This window comes from Anolis carolinensis, chromosome 4 (genome assembly GCF_035594765.1).
Source record: "Anolis carolinensis isolate JA03-04 chromosome 4, rAnoCar3.1.pri, whole genome shotgun sequence".
Classification (NCBI taxonomy): domain Eukaryota; kingdom Metazoa; phylum Chordata; class Lepidosauria; order Squamata; family Dactyloidae; genus Anolis; species Anolis carolinensis.
This window is the reverse complement of record NC_085844.1, coordinates 186,859,158-186,877,968: the sequence shown is the minus strand read 5'-3', so window position 1 is coordinate 186,877,968 and position 18,811 is coordinate 186,859,158. Positions and strand designations below refer to the sequence as shown.

General features: G+C 39.7%; 1 protein-coding gene across 17 annotated transcripts in view; it reads left to right on the top strand.

Moving 5' to 3' along the window:
* Nucleotides 1-18,811, top strand: part of ptprf (protein tyrosine phosphatase receptor type F) — a 654,269-nt gene that overhangs the window by 110,495 nt on the left and 524,963 nt on the right. For all 17 annotated transcript variants that reach the window (XM_062979663.1, XM_062979673.1, XM_062979678.1 and 14 more), the window contains exon 2: nucleotides 6,431-6,517. The gene's annotated coding sequence lies outside the window, so the exon portion shown is untranslated. The remainder of the gene's footprint in view (nucleotides 1-6,430; nucleotides 6,518-18,811) is intronic.

Sequence of the window (18,811 nt, the reverse complement as noted above, 5' to 3'; positions counted from 1 at the left end):
GCCTGGGGAAAAACAAACAGAAGCTGGGAAACAAAGAGTTCAAAAGAATGCAACTAATTGGCAGCAGATAACTCTCTCTGCTGCCAGCACTATGTTTTGAGTAACTAGGAGTCACTCCTTCACACAGCAAGGCAAATTTCCAATACAAACTTAACAGCCAAGGATTGAAGCAGTAGCGTAGTCCCAATTCGTTCCGAAGGTCGAGAGGCAGAATCAGACGTTTGCAGTTTTCCAAGTCCAATAGGAGAAAGCGAGCCCGTAGTCAGTTTTCAGTCCGTAAATCCAGAGTAGCAGATGGCGTCCGTCAAGAAGACGACGGAAGGTCAAAGCTATTGAGATTAAGCAGAGGTTTTGCACAAACAAAAGCCCACACAATTCCTCCCGCCGTCTGAACCCAAATTCCAAAACAACTTACGTATCAGCACACGAAAACACACCAGTCTTCAGGAAAGCGTCCCACACAGATCCCAAGCGTTCGTCCAGATTACCTTGCCCAACGCAATTTGCAATTGCTCCCAAGCCTCATTTTATGCCAGTTACAAATCCTCATCACTATCAGCTGCCCTCCTTAACCCGGGCGTTTCCTCATCACTTTCCTCATCAGAGCTGGAACACCTCTGACTACGCCCCACAGCATCCCCAGCTGTGGATCCCGTCCCATCCCTCCAGCTTGTCCATGGGTCTAATCCTGAAGGTCCCCATTCATCTTCCATCCCATTATTGCCAGTGGCACCCAACTCCTCCCTTACCCGAGTCCAATCCATCTCATCCTCTTCCGAGCTAACCAGCTCTTCCTCCATTCTCTCCGTGAACCCCTTAAAAGACTCTTCGTCAGACGGTTCTGCAAAGATATCTCGCAGCCTCTTTCTTTCTCGCTCCTCGAGAGTATCTGACTCTCGAGGAGTCTTACGTCCACGTCTGCCAGAAGCAGAGCCATGAGGCTCAATCATAACACCCCTCCCTGATGATACCGACATAACTAGCACTTTTGGCCCAGTTTCCTCTGGATCTTATCCAGGATTTTATCATTATGTTTTGTATGTGATTTTTATGACTTGTTTTATTGTTGTTTGACTTGTTTTATTGCTTGTTTTTATATTGTTGATGACCGGGCTTGGCCCCATGTAAGCCGCCCCGAGTCCCTTCGGGGAGATGGGGTGAGGTATAAAAATAAAATTATTATTATTATTATTATTATTATTATTATTAACTTTAGATTGATTTTCTGCCAAATGCGTGAGTAATTTGCTTATATAATATATTTGAAGTTTAAACTAAGCAAATAGAAGTCAACCTTTGCTTCCTATCTATAGTATAGCGGTTGGAGGTCAGGTTATCAAGTTCTATATAGTTTTGGAGTCCCCTTATCTTGAATTTTTGTTACACTAATGTAGACCAGTGGATTTTGGCTATTGAAGCACATCAGTGACTTGATTAGAGTGTTGCAATCCTAGGACTTGCATATTATTATACCTGAGAGGAAAGGATTACATCCTTGCCATTAATCCTTTCAAATGTGTGTGAAGCTTGGAAGTGTGAGAAGATTTTGCTGAATCTAATGAATAATCTACTTCAACTTCCTGTGGTTTTATGATAGGCAGGTATTGTTTCACTGGTTCTTATAGTGGAAAGCCAGTAAAATTCCCAAGGAATACTTTCCAAATATTGAGAATTATTCCTTGCACCAATAGCATTGCATTCTGCATGCATAATTATTAGGTATATCATACCCCTTATAGCACTTTCACGCCAATCTGAGCCTTAATTTGTGGTCAACACTCATTTTCTGACTGAAGGTCCACCACCACTTACCATAACATTGAACTGGGAAGAGCTCTTGCAAGGGAGAAAAGAGGTGAAAGGAGTTAATTTACGCTGTTCCTTGTGATGGCAGCATTTATTCTGCCACTTATCTGCTATATATGTGAGACTGGGATTATGGAGGGAGAGCCAGTTGTCCAATACCCAGTAGGTTGTTGGACTGACTGCCAAAATAACTAACACATAAGGAAAAAGGGGAAGAGGCGGGGAAAGGGATTTGAGATTTGAAGACACCAAATTAAAAACCTCAAGAAGAAACACTGCTGTGGAACAGGGTGGAAATCTCCTTTCTTTTCAGATATGTGTTTCTTTTGTCACTTGTCTCTCACCATCTCTTTCTTTCTCCATCTATCTTTCCTACATCAGTCTTTTTTTTAACCGTTTCTCTCTGCCCTATGTGAGCAATTCTCACCTATCTGTTTATCTGCCCATCCTTCTTTATTTCTTTAGTGGAACTGCCTCCAGTATATATTAAAACAAGCCCATCCCAAGGTTATGCAAATGTGTGTAAGTTAGGTTTGTACTATTTGTTGTCTTATCATTTTTACCAATTTTTAAAGAAAAGTTCAGTTTTTTAATCTATTGCACCCTGATTTCTTTAGTACTAATCTTTTTACGTTTAATTTTTAGATAGATCTTAAGATATAAATACGAGATAGGTAGTTTTTTTACACATTTAGAAAACAGCATAAGTAGCTTTGTAAACATTTAGAACTGAAAGATGTTTCAATATAGGTATATTGGCACTAAAACATGTATTTAATTTTTACATTTGCAGCTTGATATATGATTCTGGCCTTCTTTTGCTGGTACCCATTTATCTTTCTTTAATTCGTCTCTCCTAAAATATCTCTTGAGAAGTGATTTTTTTTGGTTAATCTATTAAATACACTGTTATAACAAAAATTGAAGGCCTTATTTGATGTGTCAATATTTTAATGTAAAGCGTTCAGCATCTGTCAGCATAATATCCTGCCTTTATCACCTCATTGAATTTGCTAGAGGAATGCTGATAGTAATTTGCACAGCATCATTTAATCTCCTTTGTCAAATTATGAAGTTGTTATTGATTTCCAGCTGCTGGTTAGCTTCACAGAGTTCTTTGCATCTTAAGGTTTTTGCTAGGGATTCTCATGCTATGTTACTTATTGCTAGAGCTGTCAATTAGGAATGGATGTCTTTGACGGTGGGGAGCAAATACATTCTCTCTTGAGCTCACAGTCTGCACTCTTATTTCAAATGGAAAGTTGCCTGACCCAGGGTATAAATTAAATAGTGACTATAGCTGGTAATAACCAGTAAATTAAAGCATGCAGAATTTTCATGTTGTTTGTAGCTTTGGGTAAAATGGCCAGGATGGGGAAATTGCTTTATTCAAGGAGAGAACACTGCTTCTTGAACTCAATTGCCTTTGGTTTTAGAACCATCTATTTGTTTTCTTACCTTTTCAGATATACATGTGGAATAATTTGTGATAATTTTATACTCGTCACCTTGTACTCTTTGAAGTTATTTTATATTCAATAAATAAGTCAAGTAGTATAACAGAATGAAAATACAAATCTGTATGTTTAGCTAAAATGCTATCTTACCTAATTGCTTTCTATCCTGTAGCTACACCCTAGGAAGTTTACATTTACCCATATTAAATAAAAAGATTTCTGGATTACATATTATGAATGTATACTTTAAAAGAAAAATATCATTGTATTAGGGGGGAGGAGGAGATTAAAACCAGAATTAAGTAATTCGGATCACAGGATTAAGTGTATCCTTTTCCTATCCTCTTCCCTCGCAGAGGAACTCAGAGTGGCTAACCTTCAGCAGCAATTTGATTCAAAATAATACACTAATACAAATATACAAAAATCATAAAACCTGAGCTAAAACAACACTACATAAGAAACATGAAAAACAATATTAGACAATATTAAAACCTGATATGATCAGATTACATAATTGAAGGTTAGCTGTGGATTCACAATACAAGTAGATCTGCTTTGTATCCCATTCCTCATCCATATGGATCAAACAGTTACTCTGGCCCATTTCTGATCCTTCTGAAGCTAAATCACAGATGATGTGCATCTAACATTATTAGATATTTGCTTTATACTGTATTATGTGTGGTTGTTTTTATACTGCTGAAATAGTTTTTATGAATTTTGTTGTGTTTATATTTTATGTTGAAATCAGTCTTGTCCCCACGTAAGCCGCCCCGAGTCCCTTGGGGGGGATGGAGGCGGGGTACAAAAATAAAATTGTTGTTGTTGTTGTTGTTGTTGTTGTTGTTATTCTCTTTGACTTTTCCATATGAAATTTACCGATTTCATCGATGCTATGTACAATTAAAAAGAATGGTCTCTAATATTGTGTTGGGGACCTTATAGCTACTCCCACTCTCCTCCTCCTCTGATGTAGCTGTTAGAAGTATGTTCCAGACATTTCCAATTTTTTACAACTTTATTGTTGTTTCTTGTTCTGTCTGACCTAGGAACAGCTAATATGTTTTAACTATACTTTATCTGAACAAACCAGAACTATAGCCCATGTATGAAGAGAGAAGCTGGACAAGTCTGGTTAGACTCATTCAATTGCAACTCAGAGAATGTTGTAAAAGAGGGAAAAGGGGATATAAACCTGCAGTATGTCTGCTAAAGTTGGAGCCAGATAGTAATGTAATAGAGTTAGGGCAGTCAAGGACACTGTTAATAGGGTTTGGGAACTTTGAATGAGGGATTTATTTGTTTTGTAATACATCTTTACTTATTTATTTTCTACAACCAAGTCTGGCTGATTCATTTAAGAAATGTTATGCCTACAGTCTTGCTTACCATAGTGAATTTACTGATGAATGTAGCCACTTATCCATAAGCATCACCTTGATGCTTAAATGTCAGATTCAGGGAGGGAACTTGAGAGGAGAAGGGCAGTGTGAATGATAAGATCCCAGGGGTTGGAACCATGGGGCCAGCCTGAGAAGGGGGTCCATCACACTATGGTTAGCGGTTAGTGAAAATTTGAGGAATTTTCCAATGCACCAAAGCATCAAGTGCTGAAATCTATTTCTTTAAGGGAGACGACCTCCAGTGATTGGATCAGCAGCATTTAATATATTGAATAATCACGTATCAAGAGTCTAGTTGGCTATTTTATATCATTAATATATGTATATTGTAACAGCTTTCAGAACATAACTGTTTGTAAAACCTGGAATGGATTTAATAACGGCTTTTGACTGTTTTTGCCCAAAGGGAGCATCACCCTGCAATAGATAGTATTATCTCTAGCTCAGGAACCATCATTTTACTTTCAGCTACTAGATGATTTTCAAATGTCACTTAAAAGTGCACAATCACTTGCGGATTTCAGTTGAAGGCTGAAATTGTGTTGTACTAGGAAAAAAATTGTAGGAAGGCAATGTTGACCTTTCTTAAATGTTTCCTCAAAACCATAAAAAATGTGCTTTAATTAGATGAGCCCCTGAAAATAGAAGACATTTCCACCTTTAGTGTATGAATAAGAGCAAGAGCTACTGAAAAGAAATTCATAATACTAATTCTGAGTATGATTTTCTGCAGTGATAATAAATATAAGAGAGGGAGAACTTGATTTGAGTTCCTATTGATACAGCATAGCGATTACAAATCTAGGTAATGAGTGTTCGTTTTGAATTAATGTGCTACTCATGAAGGTATGGTTTAATCATGCAAGAGCTTCTCAAGGAAGCCTTTTGCAATTTGGGGCTTTAAAACTGAACAAATGAGTAATGTTAGCAAGTAATTTGTTTGGGGGTTGTGTTTTTAGGATTGCAGAGTTAGTACAAGGGTGTCGTTTTCAAGTTCCACACCAGATCTGCATAATACGCGAATACTCCTCAAATCCTGCCTATTTTGAATGTAGCTATGAGGCAACATAGTGTTATCAGTGAGGTGTACAGTATAAAGGATGACCAGACTTCAGCCTCCCTTTTAAAAAGAGTTTTAACTGAATTATTGCAGAAATATTAGCTAGTATTGGGACTTAGTAGGGAATTGCAGTTTGCTCTTTTTTTTTAACCAAAGCTGTCATTATTATAACTGAGCTATCAATTGGATGAGTGTAAACAGTTTAGATTAAAAACAGTGTTGAGATTCTAGTCAGTTTTTAAGGAAAGAGCTATAGATGAAATACTGTATTCTACAAGCTGCAACTCCTCCAAGCTAGGAACTGTGACGTCGTTCCTATTTGCAATGTTTTGCTCATTGTTCAATATGCTAGGCAAAGCTGTGGATGCCAGAAATAAAATTCATTTACACTATACTGCTTTTATTTGTACAGTACTTGCTCAAATTAGACCCTCATTGGCACAAATTCATTAGGCTATTTTCCATTTTTTGCTTCACTGATTCTCTCCTCACCTGTAATTATAGCTTTCTGAAGGCCTCTGAAAAAGAGTGTGGCATCTTTTAGCCATAAAGTGTGTGATCTGATTAGAGTTTGTTTGGCAGGCATTCTGTAGATGTGCATTAGGAGCAGATGTAATTCTCTCCTGTGGACTGTCGGCATATATGGTTATTTTATGAAGGCTTTTTAATTTATACTGATATTATTATTATTTGCTTTGTAGGGTACCACCTGAATGGGTCTGATCGGTGTGAAAAGATCCTACAACTTTTGCTTACGAAGGAGCTGTGAGGAGGTTTGCTGCAGACAGGTGGGTGCCATTGCAACATCTTTTATGTAATTTTAACTGATTCTTTAAAATCATAGAAATAAGCATTTTGGTCAACTACAGTATTTAAAACCTTAATCTTGAATAAAAAGGAGCCTCAGAAGAGCCGTTACTTGAAATCCTAATGAGTATGTGAATATAGCCTAGAAGAGAAGATGCTATATTGTGTATTGAAATTGTCGATAATTTTGTGTCCTGTATGAATGAACTATTGCAAACAGGCCAGCTTAAAACTAAGTAACTGAGATTGTTTCCTTTAGGATTCGTTTAAATTTTTAGAAAACTATCTTTTTATTGTATATATGTTGTCAGTTTCACTAATTAAAGTCATATTCACTAATTTAATCAATATGCTTAGTAGTAGTAATATTACCCCATTTCCTCGATTCAGTAATTTCCTTTAGCTTATTCTTGTATTCATTTGGGGATTTAAATAACTAAAGGGTCGAATCACTCCATTAACTAGAGAAATGCAAGGGCAGAATTTTCAAAAATTTACTAAGGTTTTGTATAAACAGAAAAATGCTCAGATACAGAGTACCTCTGTCTCATGGAAGTGAGACATAGCAGAGGATCTTGCAAAAGGAAGTGTGGGGAAGACAGGGGTTTGTTTTTGTTTTGTTTTTTTGCTTATTTTCCCTTCTTCTATAACACCTGATAGTTTAAGACTACTACCGAAGATGTTCCAACTTTCCTTTTGTTTTTAGCGACCACAGAGAGCTCCTTGGGAATAGAGTAATTAGCAGAAATCTCTTTCCATCATTCACCCAGCAGGATTGTTCTGTGGATAGGGTTCTGTTCAAAAACACTCTGGAACCAAGTTAACATAATTTGATTTGCCATAAACCCCAAGCAGACTTTCATACATAAAGACTGTAGCCAACTGTGTCTCTGACTATGCATCAGAAATAACAATGTGTAGATGATCTGAGAATACCTGTCAATCTGCTCTACATCTCTAGATTGAAATTACGCCCTTTTTTATCCCCGCACCTTATATACTGTAGGAGGTGTGCGGAGGACTATATCACAGTATATTGCCCCCATCCAGCAGGTTTTGGTCATGGGAAAGTTATTTATTTGAAACAATACATGACTAGAAGTTACTTCCAGTTGGGCAGAAGTCCTCCCAGATTTCAGACTATCGGGGAACTCAAAATGTCACAAAATCCTCCCAAGTTTTTGAAGATACAAGTGGCCTTCTCATCTAATTTTTTTATTGTGGTGTGAGGGGCATAGGAAGGACTACAGGCAGCCATGGGATGCACTTTGCCTACCCCAGCGTTACAGAGATCTGTAGTAGTGTTTTTTCCCCCAACCTTTGTAATTAGCCACTAATGCCACAAGGCTTGCATATACCTGCAATTCCCTCACTTTGTGAATGCCAAAATTTGAAAACCCTTCTATAAAGATGTTAAAGATAGGCATAGGGGAGATACAGGATGAATAATAAATAATCTTGTAGCTTCTTATTATTCATGGTTATTGTTGTTGTTGCTATTATTATTATTATTATTACTACAGTAGAGTTCCGGTTATCCGACTTCTGCTTATCCAACACTCCGTAATATCCGATGCGCCGCCAGAAGCTTGGCAGCACGTCGTATTCTCCCTGCCACCGCTGCACTCGTGGCTGCCTCTGCCTCTGCCTTCCCCTCCTCTGCACCTCCTCCTGGGGCAGCCCAAGGAAGGGAGCACTGCTGAACCGGAGGGAGTTTGAGAGAGGGAGAGGGAGGAGGACTTTTCTCTCTCTTTCTCAGGCTGCCCCAGGAGGATGCGAAGGAGGAGGCGGTGGAGGAGGGGGAGGCAGATGCAGCGGCAGAGGCCGCCATGGAAGGTAAGGGCCCAGGCCTTTGGAGAAACTCGCAGTATTTTGCTAAACAGCAACACACCCTGGGTTTTCCTCAGCCTGGCCCTTGCCAAAGGGAGAAAACTCTTCCCTCCAATAAGGTCCTGGCCTTCAGAGAACCTGGAGCGCGTTGCTAAGCAGCCCCCTGCATCCGTCAGAAAATCCTTTCTGTTTTTGACAAGTGGAGCATTGAAGGATGCTATGTTCAATGTTATAATAATAATAATAATAATAATAACAACAACAACAACAACAACAACAACAACAACAACTTTATTTTTATACCCCACCCCATCTCCCCGAAGGGACTCGGGGTGGCTTACATGGGGCCTAGCCCGATAAAACAATCAAATATCAATGATACAACAATAAAACAATTATACCAATAAAACCTCAATTATCAGTAAAACAATCGATAAAATCGACATGAAGCATACAATATTAAAACAGGAGACTAATTCATAAAACCCAGTACAGAATGTGCCGGAATGGGGAAGGTATTTCACGGTTGAAATGGACAATAAAGTGCAAAATAACGTTGGCAACACCTCAAGAATGGGGCTATTATAAAATGGGCAGATAGATCAGTCCAACAACAAATTAAGTGTCAAAGGCCTTTTGGAAGAGCCAGGTTTTTAAGCTCTTCCAGGGTAGGGGCCTGCCTAATCTCTCTAGGAAGCGAGTTCCAAAGCCAGGGGGGCCACGATGGAGAAGGCCCTCTCTCTCGTCCCCACCAACCGCGACTGCGAGGGTGGTGGGAGTGAGAGGAGGGCCTCCCCCGATGAGCGAAGAGAACGTGCGGGTTCATAGGGGGAGATGCGGTCTCTAAGGTAGGTGGGTCCCAAACTGTTTAGGGCTTTGTAGGTGATAACCTGCACCTTGAATTGGGCCCGGAAAATAAACGGCAGCCAGTGGAGCTCCTTAAACAGGGGCGTTGAATGTTATCTCATTAATATACTGAAGCATACTGGTAAGAGAGGCTGGGCATTACATCTTTCAGCATCCTGACCATTAATGCTACAGAACTCCACTCCGTGGTGCAGTTGGCTGGATTTTAAGGTAGGTTTGGGGAGTCAGGTTTGGCAACGGAGCATTGCATGACTTCAGGTCATGCTATATATAGTATAGAAAACTCCAGTTTTTTCTTGTTAAGGTAAAGGTAAAGTTTTCCCCTGACGTTAAGTCCAGTCATGTTTGACTCTGGGGGTTGGTGCTCATCTCCATTTCTAAGCCGAAGAGCTGACGTTGTCCGTAGACACCTCCAAGGTCATGTGGCCGGCATGACTGCATGGAGCGCCGTTACCTTCCTGCTGGAGCGGTACCTATTGATCTACTCACATTGGCATGTTTTCGAACTGCTAGGTTGGCAGGAGCTGGAGCTAACAGCGGCCGCTCACTCTGCTCCCGGGGTTTGAACCTGGGACCTTTCGGTCTGCAAGTTCAGCAGCTCAGCTCTTTAACGCACTTCGCCACCGGGGCTCCTTTTTTTCTTGTTATATATATTTAAATAGAATATTAAATATATTAAATACAGTGAGAGAGGAGGAGGAGACAATATAAATTTTGTTCTTCATGGTCTCTGCGTCTTACACAAATGGGTTAACAAGACTATATATCTGGATTGATTCTTTGTGCCATGTATGGTCTACAGTATGATCTAGATTCTTTCGTATTGTTTCCAGTAATTTACAGTATTGTTTGACAGAATCATAGTGAAAGATTTTATCAAATTAAACATTTAAAATAGATAATTCCACAAACAACCATAGGATTAAAAACCTAATAGTCGCGGTAAGATTTTATCTTGCTTTTAAACAGTTGCATCTATACTGAGCTGTTGGGATAAACTGGACTATGATTCATTTTTTAAAATCTTCCCCATTATCCATTTGGTTGGTTTAATGCTTTGTGAGTTATGTTGGGCCATATTGAACCAGCATGATTTCCTTCAGCAGTTTTTAATTTTCAAGTTAGGTATGGGGCATTATTCAATTTAATCTTCAGTTATTTTATTATTTTAGCGAATCATTCTAGCTTTCAATTTCTTCTCACCCTGGAGTTGAGATGTCTTTGGAGAATTTTGGGAAATGTTTTCATAGATTGATCTAAACAGCATTCTCAATGTGATATCACAATGGCATTTTTTATTAATCAGAGCCACATCTAAGAGTTCCATGACTCCTCTAATTAATTATAATTTGTGATATTTAATAATCATTGTGATAATTAAAGAACATTGTGGATAACATTACCCTTCCTTTTTATTCTGCAACAGGTTAACACAACTGCTTCTTTGAAGACAAATTATTAGGTGTACCATGGTGAAACATAGGTGTTGCATAGGTGTTGGCAGATGGGCACTTCAAATCATAATTTAAACAGGGTTTTTTTCTGTGGTATTCCTTGGACAACTGTTCCAGAATGCTTCACACAGAATTGAAGATATGTCACAAATCTGATTTTTATCTTGAAATGGAGGTTCTGTGTCAGGAAACAAATACTTGTGCAGTGAAAAATATTGCACTGAATGCCCCCCCCCCCAAATCCTTTTGTTATTTAGCTGTTACGGTATCAAGAAGTTTTGGCTCAGTGGTGAAATTAAAAGAAAGAGGTTGTAGAAGCTGTAGAAACCACAAAAGGTGAAGAAGTTAATTCTGTATGATACTATAAATTTCCCAGCACATTTTAAGCTATATCCACTCAGAGAAAATCTAGTGAATACTGCGAGCCTACCATGTAAAATGCTTACTGGCAGCTCAAAGATCACAGTTAGAAGGGAGCCATTCTGTAGACTTATAGTCTTTAAAACAACTGTGAAATGCTGTACCACTTGTTTGTAGCTTGTTGTATATGCATTTTAGTTTCTTGTGTCACTGGTCATAAATTGGAAGCAGACAACAAATGGTCTCTAGATAATAATCTAGTTATAAAGGCAAATATTTCAGCTTACTGTTTGGCATTCTAGTAACTGCACATTACATGTTGAAATATGTTCCGCATATTTCTTTCTGAATTTGAAGCAGAATTCTCTTCTGTCCTAATACAGAGTTCTGTGTGGTTAAAATTTTGATTGAAATGTGGTTTTTGTTGCAGTACTGAATGATCTTAATAGAAATGATTTCTTAATCTCTTTCAAATGTATAATGTTTACATTGAAGAACTGGAGTTAGATGTATGGGAAAGGAAAATGCTTACAGCTGAATGGTAGCTTGTTTCTTCTTTAAACAACTTGCTGATCAGACAAGGTGCTTGAAATCATGCTGTAGTAGTGGAGATATCACTATCACCACCTAGCTAAATGGAGGCAGCGATGTTCTCTCTTTTCAAGAATACCCTTGGGAATGGCATCATGTCATGGTACAGTCATGTATCTTTGGTACAGTATACAAAGGGTACATTTTGGGTTGGTAAGGGAAACCATTTGGCTCCTTGAATTGACAGAAAGGGTTTTTCTGTTGTTGTTCACCCTCCAGTCATCTTGCTTTTAATGATAAGATGACCACCCTATCATCCAGAAGTTTTTATATTTCTGTTTGATTACTTGCATCTCTAGCAGTGTGTGTATGTGAGAGGAATCATCATTATCGTCATCATTAGCAATCATAATTTAATATTGCCTTGGGAATCAAGGCAGCCTTCCATGAAAATAAATACAGTAAAGTTGATATAAAATTAAGCTATTCAAATATTTAAACAATTTAAAACATACATTTAAAAACATACAGTTAAAAGCAGTTTCACCTTCTTAAAAGACTGTTCTTTAAAAGCATGCTGGAATACAAAGGTTATTGCTTGACAGTGGAAGGACAGTTAGGAGAGGGCCATTCTGCCCTTCCTTGGAAGGGAATTTCTGGATCATATGAGTATCTACCAAAAAACCCATGCGTTTTGTTCCAAATAATCATATCTGTGAAGATGGAGGAATTGAGAAGAGTCTCTCCTGAGGGTTTGGACTTCATCCTAACCCATTTCCCCCCTCCCCCCATTTTTCCCTTTCTTGAGGGATGGCCAGCCATCCCACGTCCTTATCTGTCTTTCCCTTGTCTTTTCCCCACTTTCTCCTGTCTGGAACCTGTTTGGAGTTGGGTAGCCTGTGGACATCAGGCTCTGTTTCAATGCACTTTGGAAACGAAGCCCCACAGATTCCCACTGGAAGAGCCCTCCCATCATATGATGGCCTCCATGGGGCTCCCATAGGGCTCCATTTCCTAAGTGCATGGAAATGGAGTCTGAAGAATGTCTGATGAGGTCCTGGGTGAGGCTCAATCAAGAAGAAATGGTCTATCAGATAACCTAGACCTAAGTCATTTATTGTCTTGCAAAATAGAGTAGACATTTTCAGTCCGAATATATGATTATCTACACTGACAAGGCAGTGCTTGTCCAGCATTTCAGATAGAAGTCTGTTGGATATAGAGAACCGATACTTTTTTCATCTAAATGTAAGCACTAATGCTTAGCCATAGGCCAAACATATTCCATCCCCTGCTTGCCATTAGCAACATAGGTCTGATAAGTTTTAATTGTCTATACTAGATTGTACACTGACTGAAAAAAATTACCTGGGCTTTTAGACAACAGGCTTTGCCAGTCTACTTAGAAATGGCAAGGACTGAACCTGGAGTGTTCTGGCACTGTTGTAGATATAGGTACTACTGTAGATTTGTAGCCTTTAGCATTATAATATGTCATGCATGCACACAGAGAAACATGCATACACACACTCCATCCTACAGAAATAGGCCAGTGGTCTGTTTGGCTGTCTGCTCAGAGTAACAGCTCTTCAGAGACTGAGATTTTTTCCTTTACTCCTGTTATTTGAGACAGTTGGAACCTTTTAGAGACTATGACCTTTACACCTGCATGGCATATGTTCAGCTAATGAACTATGAGAAATGTGACCCTTCCCTTCTTTGAGACTGTTTATGGTTTTGAATATTGTCAATCGGGGATATTAAAGGAACAGATTGAACAGAGGAGCAAAAACAGCATGTTTAATAAAGCTGATATTGTACTCTATTTTAACTAGAAAGTATAAAATAGCTTTTTTCTCTATTTTTCTTTTCAATTTAATCCAGACTAATAATAAACACAACAACTTACTGGTTTCTCTGTGTTTCAGCAGGTGGTTAATGTTTCACCTATTGCTGCAAGTAGAAGGATTAACTCTGGACTGTTCCCAGTTAGCACAGTTTTTTTATACTTCCGCTCTTTGAAATTTGTTGTGATCACCTTAGATACAGCAGGATCCTCTTAAATACAAATTCCATGTAACAGATGACAGAACATAATGAAAACATAAACTGTTCACAAATAAACCTGTCAGATGCACACACTGCTGCTATCAACAGCTATAGAGTTCACACACTGGGTTAGGATGTTGCTTTGGGGGTAAGCTTTGTGTTGCATAGCGAAGTCAGTAAAAAATTAACTCCTTTTGAAAATCGCATTTTGGCATAAACCTGTGGTTAGGTTCACTCCAGTTTTTAAAATAGGCGTGTTGTAAAAATCCTCTAAACCAGATTCAGACAGTCTGGAGTGTGGTTTTCAGTTTAATATGTTGCAGTTATGATTCAGCACAGGATGAGGTCGGGGATATTAAAATTAGACGTTTAGTATCTTGGCTACCTTATTTCTGCTTATCTCTTAAGTCCATAGGTGTGTTTAGCACAGTAGTATTGATCGTTGTTCCCCTTCACCTAACCAAACCAAGCCTATATCACTGAGTTAAATGTTAAAGAATTTAATTCATTTTGTACAGCATCTAAAATGCACAGCAGTATTCTAAGCTGTCTGCATAATTTGAGCAAGGTAATTCCACCTCAGTGAGGTGAAACTTCAAATAATGTGGATGACTTCTGAATACATATAGTTCGTATTTTGCATACTGCTGAGTTTTCAGGTCAGTTACTTTGTGACCCTGTATTCTCTTTTCCTGGCAGATCTGTAAGGGTAGGTACTGGAAATTTGCTATGTTGGGCATGTTATGTTCTGCTTCCAGCATTTCTATGCAAAAGATCTTTATTGCAGCACAACAGAGGCTTCAGTCAACTTTATTACATCATAACTGACAGGGCTATTTCTTTTGTGCTTCTACAGGCTGACAAATAACATGTTGAAACCTCAGTGGTAAGATAATCTAAAATGTTTAAGAGGAATGGAGTTAGGTGAGATCAAAATCTGTCTAGTATAGTGTCGCAAAAGTGGAATCTGGTTGGAGTTGCTTAGATTTATCACTTCACTACCAGTAGTTTTGGCTTCCTTCCTTTTTTTAATTGTATAGAAAACTCCTCAACCATTCAATCGGGAAATGTTGGCAGGTTGTGTCATTGCCTCTTTGTCTTCAGCATATACACAGCTCCTAATAATTTGAGCTACTGCTACTCGACACAGGTTAGCCCCACTGCATTGAGTCAATGGTCCTGCCTATGTTAAGCCTCAGACCAATGAACCGCATCCAACTATGTCTAGTAAGAGACCACCCAGACATCATTATAGTATACCCATTTCAGTCATTATGGATGTTGGTAAAAATTAAAGAAACTCTTAATAATTGCTTCTTTAGTAGAGATATTGGCTAGAAGTTTATTGTTTAATCCACCACTTCTTAAATTGTGGGTCCTGACCTGAAATAGGGTTCTCTGAGTTCAATGTTGGGATCCCAGAAAATTTGGTTTCTAAAAGAAGTGACAGTTTTAGACATTTCCACAAATCTGTTAGCAGCAACATGGACGCTGAAGAAAATGCTTCAATTGTACTTCATAAGAAAGCAAACCAACCTGTTTAGCAATCCTTGCAAATGCTGATTTAATTGGTAAATGTTTGATTTTTATGCTTACTTTATACCCAGTGTTTCATAAGAATTTATTGGGTGCAAAAATTAAGAAGCTCTGGTTTAATCAATAATCAACATATAGCTAAATCTCGCTACCTTAGTGGATCTACTCTAGTTAGGACTATCAGTGGGTTTAGTCCTACATAGAATCATAGAATCATAGAATAGTAGAGTTGGAAGAGACCTCATGGGCCATCTAGTCCAACCCCCTGCTAAGAAGCAGGAAATCGCATTCAAAGCACCCCCGACAGATGGCCATCCAGCCTCTGCTTAAAAGCTTCCAAAGGAGGAGCCTCCACCACAGTCTGGGGGAGAGAGTTCCACTGCCGAACAGCCCTCACAGTGAGGAAGTTCTTCCTGATGTTCAGGTGGAATCTCCTTTCCTGTAGTTTGAAGCCATTGTTCCGTGTCCTAGTCTGCAGGGCAGCAGAAAATAAGCTTGCTCCCTCCTCCCTATGACTTCCCCTCACATATTTGTACATGGCTATCATGTCTCCTCTCAGCCTTCTCTTCTGCAGGCTAAACATGCCCAGCTTTTTAAGCCTCTCCTCATAGGGCTTGTTCTCCAGACCCTTAATCATTTTAGTCGCCCTCCTCTGGACGCTTTCCAGCTTGTCAACATCTCCCTTCATCTGTGGTGCCCAAAATTGGACACAGTATTCCAGGTGTGGTCTGACCAAGGCAGAATAGAGGGGGAGCATGACTTCCCTGGATCTAGACGCTATTCCCCTATTGATGCAGGCCAAAATCCCATTGGCTTTTTTAGCTGCCGCATCACATTGTAGGCTCATGTTTAACTTGTTGTTCACGAGGACTCCAAGGTCTTTTTCGCACACACTGCTGTCAAGCCAGGCGTCCCCCATTCTGTATCTTTGATTTCCATTTTTTCTGCCGAAGTATCTTGCATTTGTCCCTGTTGAACTTCATTTTGTTAGTTTCGGCCCATCTCTCTAGTCTGTCAAGATCATTTTGAATTCTACTCCTGTCTTCTGGAGTGTTAGCTATCCCTCCCAGTTTGGTGTCGTCTGCAAACTTGATGATGGTGCCTTCTAACCCTTCGTCTAAGTCGTTAATAAAGATGTTGAACAGAACCGGGCCCAGGACGGAGCCCTGCGGCACTCCACTTGTCACTTCTTTCCATGATGAAGACGACGCATTGGTGAGCACCCTTTGGGTTCGTTTGCTTAGCCAATTACAGATCCACCTAACCGTAGTTTTGTCTAGCCCACATTTAACTAGTTTGTGTGCCAGAAGGTTGTGGGGGACTTTGTTGAAGGCCTTACTGAAATCCAGGTAGGCTACATCCACAGCATTCCCTGTATCGACCCAACTCGTAACTCTATCGAAAAAAGAGATCAGATTAGTCTGGCATGACTTGTTTTTGGTAAATCCGTGTTGACTATTAGCAATGACCGCATTTGTTTCTAAGTGTTTGCAGACCACTTCCTTAATGATCTTTTCCAGAATCTTGCCTGGTATTGATGTGAGGCTGACCGGACAGTAATTGTTTGGGTCGTTCTTTTTTCCCTTCTTGAAGATAGGGACCACATTCGCCCTCCTCCAATCTGCTGGGACTTCTCCTATTCTCCAAGAACTCTCAAAGATGATTGCCAGTGGTTCTGAAATAACTTCAGCTAGTTCCTTCAATACTCTTGGATGTAGCTGATCTGGCCCTGGCGACTTGAATTCGTTTAGAGTGGCCAGGTGTTCCTGGACAACTTGTTTCCCTATTTGAGGTTGGATTTCCCCCAATCCTTCGTCCATTCCATGTTGCTGAGGTTGAAGATGGCTTTCTTTTTCTGAGAAGACCGAGGCAAAGAAGGCATTAAGCAGTTCTGCCTTTTCCCTATCCCCTGTCACCATCACCCCATCTTCTCCTTGCAGTGGCCCTATCGCCTCCTTTTTCTTCCTTTTTCTACCAACGTAAGCAAAAAAACCTTTTTTGGTTTTTTTTTATGTCCCTGGCAAGCCTGAGCTCATTTTGCGCTTTAGCCTTGCGAACCTTTTCCCTACAGGTGTTGGCTATACGTTTGAATTCTTCTTTGGTGATTTCTCCCCTTTTCCACTTCTTGTGCATGTTACTTTTGAGCTTTAGCTCAGTTAGAAGTTCTTTGGACATCCATTCTGGCTTCTTTGCATTTGTCTTATTTTTCTTCTTTGTTGGCACTGTTTGCATTTGCGCCTTGAGTATTTCACTTTTGAAAAACTCCCATCCATTCTTAACTCCCTTGTTTTTTAATATTGGCGTCCATGGAATGCCGCTCAGTAATTCCTTCATTTTTTGGAAGTCAGCTCTCTTAAAGTCCAGAATGCGTGTTTGACTTGTCTTAGTTTTAGCATTCCTTTGTATTGCAAACTGCAGGAGCACATGGTCACTTGCCCCTAAGGATCCAACCACTTCAACTGTATTGATCAGGTCTTCCACATTTGTTAAGATTAGATCAAGAGTTGCTGATCCCCTTGTTGCCTCTTCTACCTTCTGGACCATAAAATTGTCTGCAAGGCAAGTGAGAAATTTGTTGGACTTTGTACTCTTGACCGAGTTTGTTTTCCAGCAGATATCGGGATAATTGAAATCGCCCATGACTACTGTATCTCTTCTTTGTGTCTGTTTGGTCAGCTGTTGACAGAAAGCTTCATCAAGTCCTTCATCCTGACTCGGAGGTCTGTAGTATACACCCACGACAAGGTCTTTTTGAGTCCCGGTTCCCTTGATTCTTATCCAGATGCTTTCAAGCTGGTTTCCCGGATTACAGTCTTGCATTTCTTCTGCGACGTAACTGTTTTTGACATATAAAGCTACTCCCCCTCCTCTCCCCTTTGTTCTATGTCTGTGAAAGAGGTTATAGCCCTCAATGGTTAAATTCCAGTGATGGGAGTCATCCCACCAGGTTTCAGTGATGCCTATGACATTGTATGTGTGGTGCTGTGCTAAGAGTTGGAGTTCGTCTTGCTTATTTCCCATGCTCTGAGCATTAGTGTAAAGACATGTAAGCCCCTGTGGCCTCCCCTTGAGCTGTTTATTTGGGATTATTGTGCTCTCTGTACTTGGTCCTTGCTGTGTTTGTGCAGCCCTCCTTTTAGCCTTTTGGCGGTTCCCTGTAGTCATGGGTAATATAGTGTTCGCCAGGCTGTTGTTCCCCTCCCCCAGTGGATCTAGTTTAAAGTGCGCCTGATGAGGTTTGTGAGTCTGTGTGCAAAAAGATGTTTTCGTACTTGTGTGAGATGCACCCCATCACTTGCCAGTAGTCTATCCTCTTGGAAGAGTAGACCATGGTCAAGGAAGCCAAAATGCTCCTCTTGACACCATTTTCTGAGCCAGTTATTGACCTGTACTATTTTTCCGGCCCTTGTAGAGCCATGTCCTACAACGGGGAGGAGGGATGAAAAGATCACATGTACATTATACAGTTTTAGCTTTGTTCCCAGAGCTCGAAAATCATTTGTGATCTTTTGATCACATGTTGTGAAATCAGTTCCCCAGCATAGTTTTAAGTCACCCCTTTTATGCAGGATTTGTTAAAACGTATGTGTCTGGCCATTCCTGAAAGTTGTATATGTTTCCAACACCTATTGACTACTTCTGTTTTTC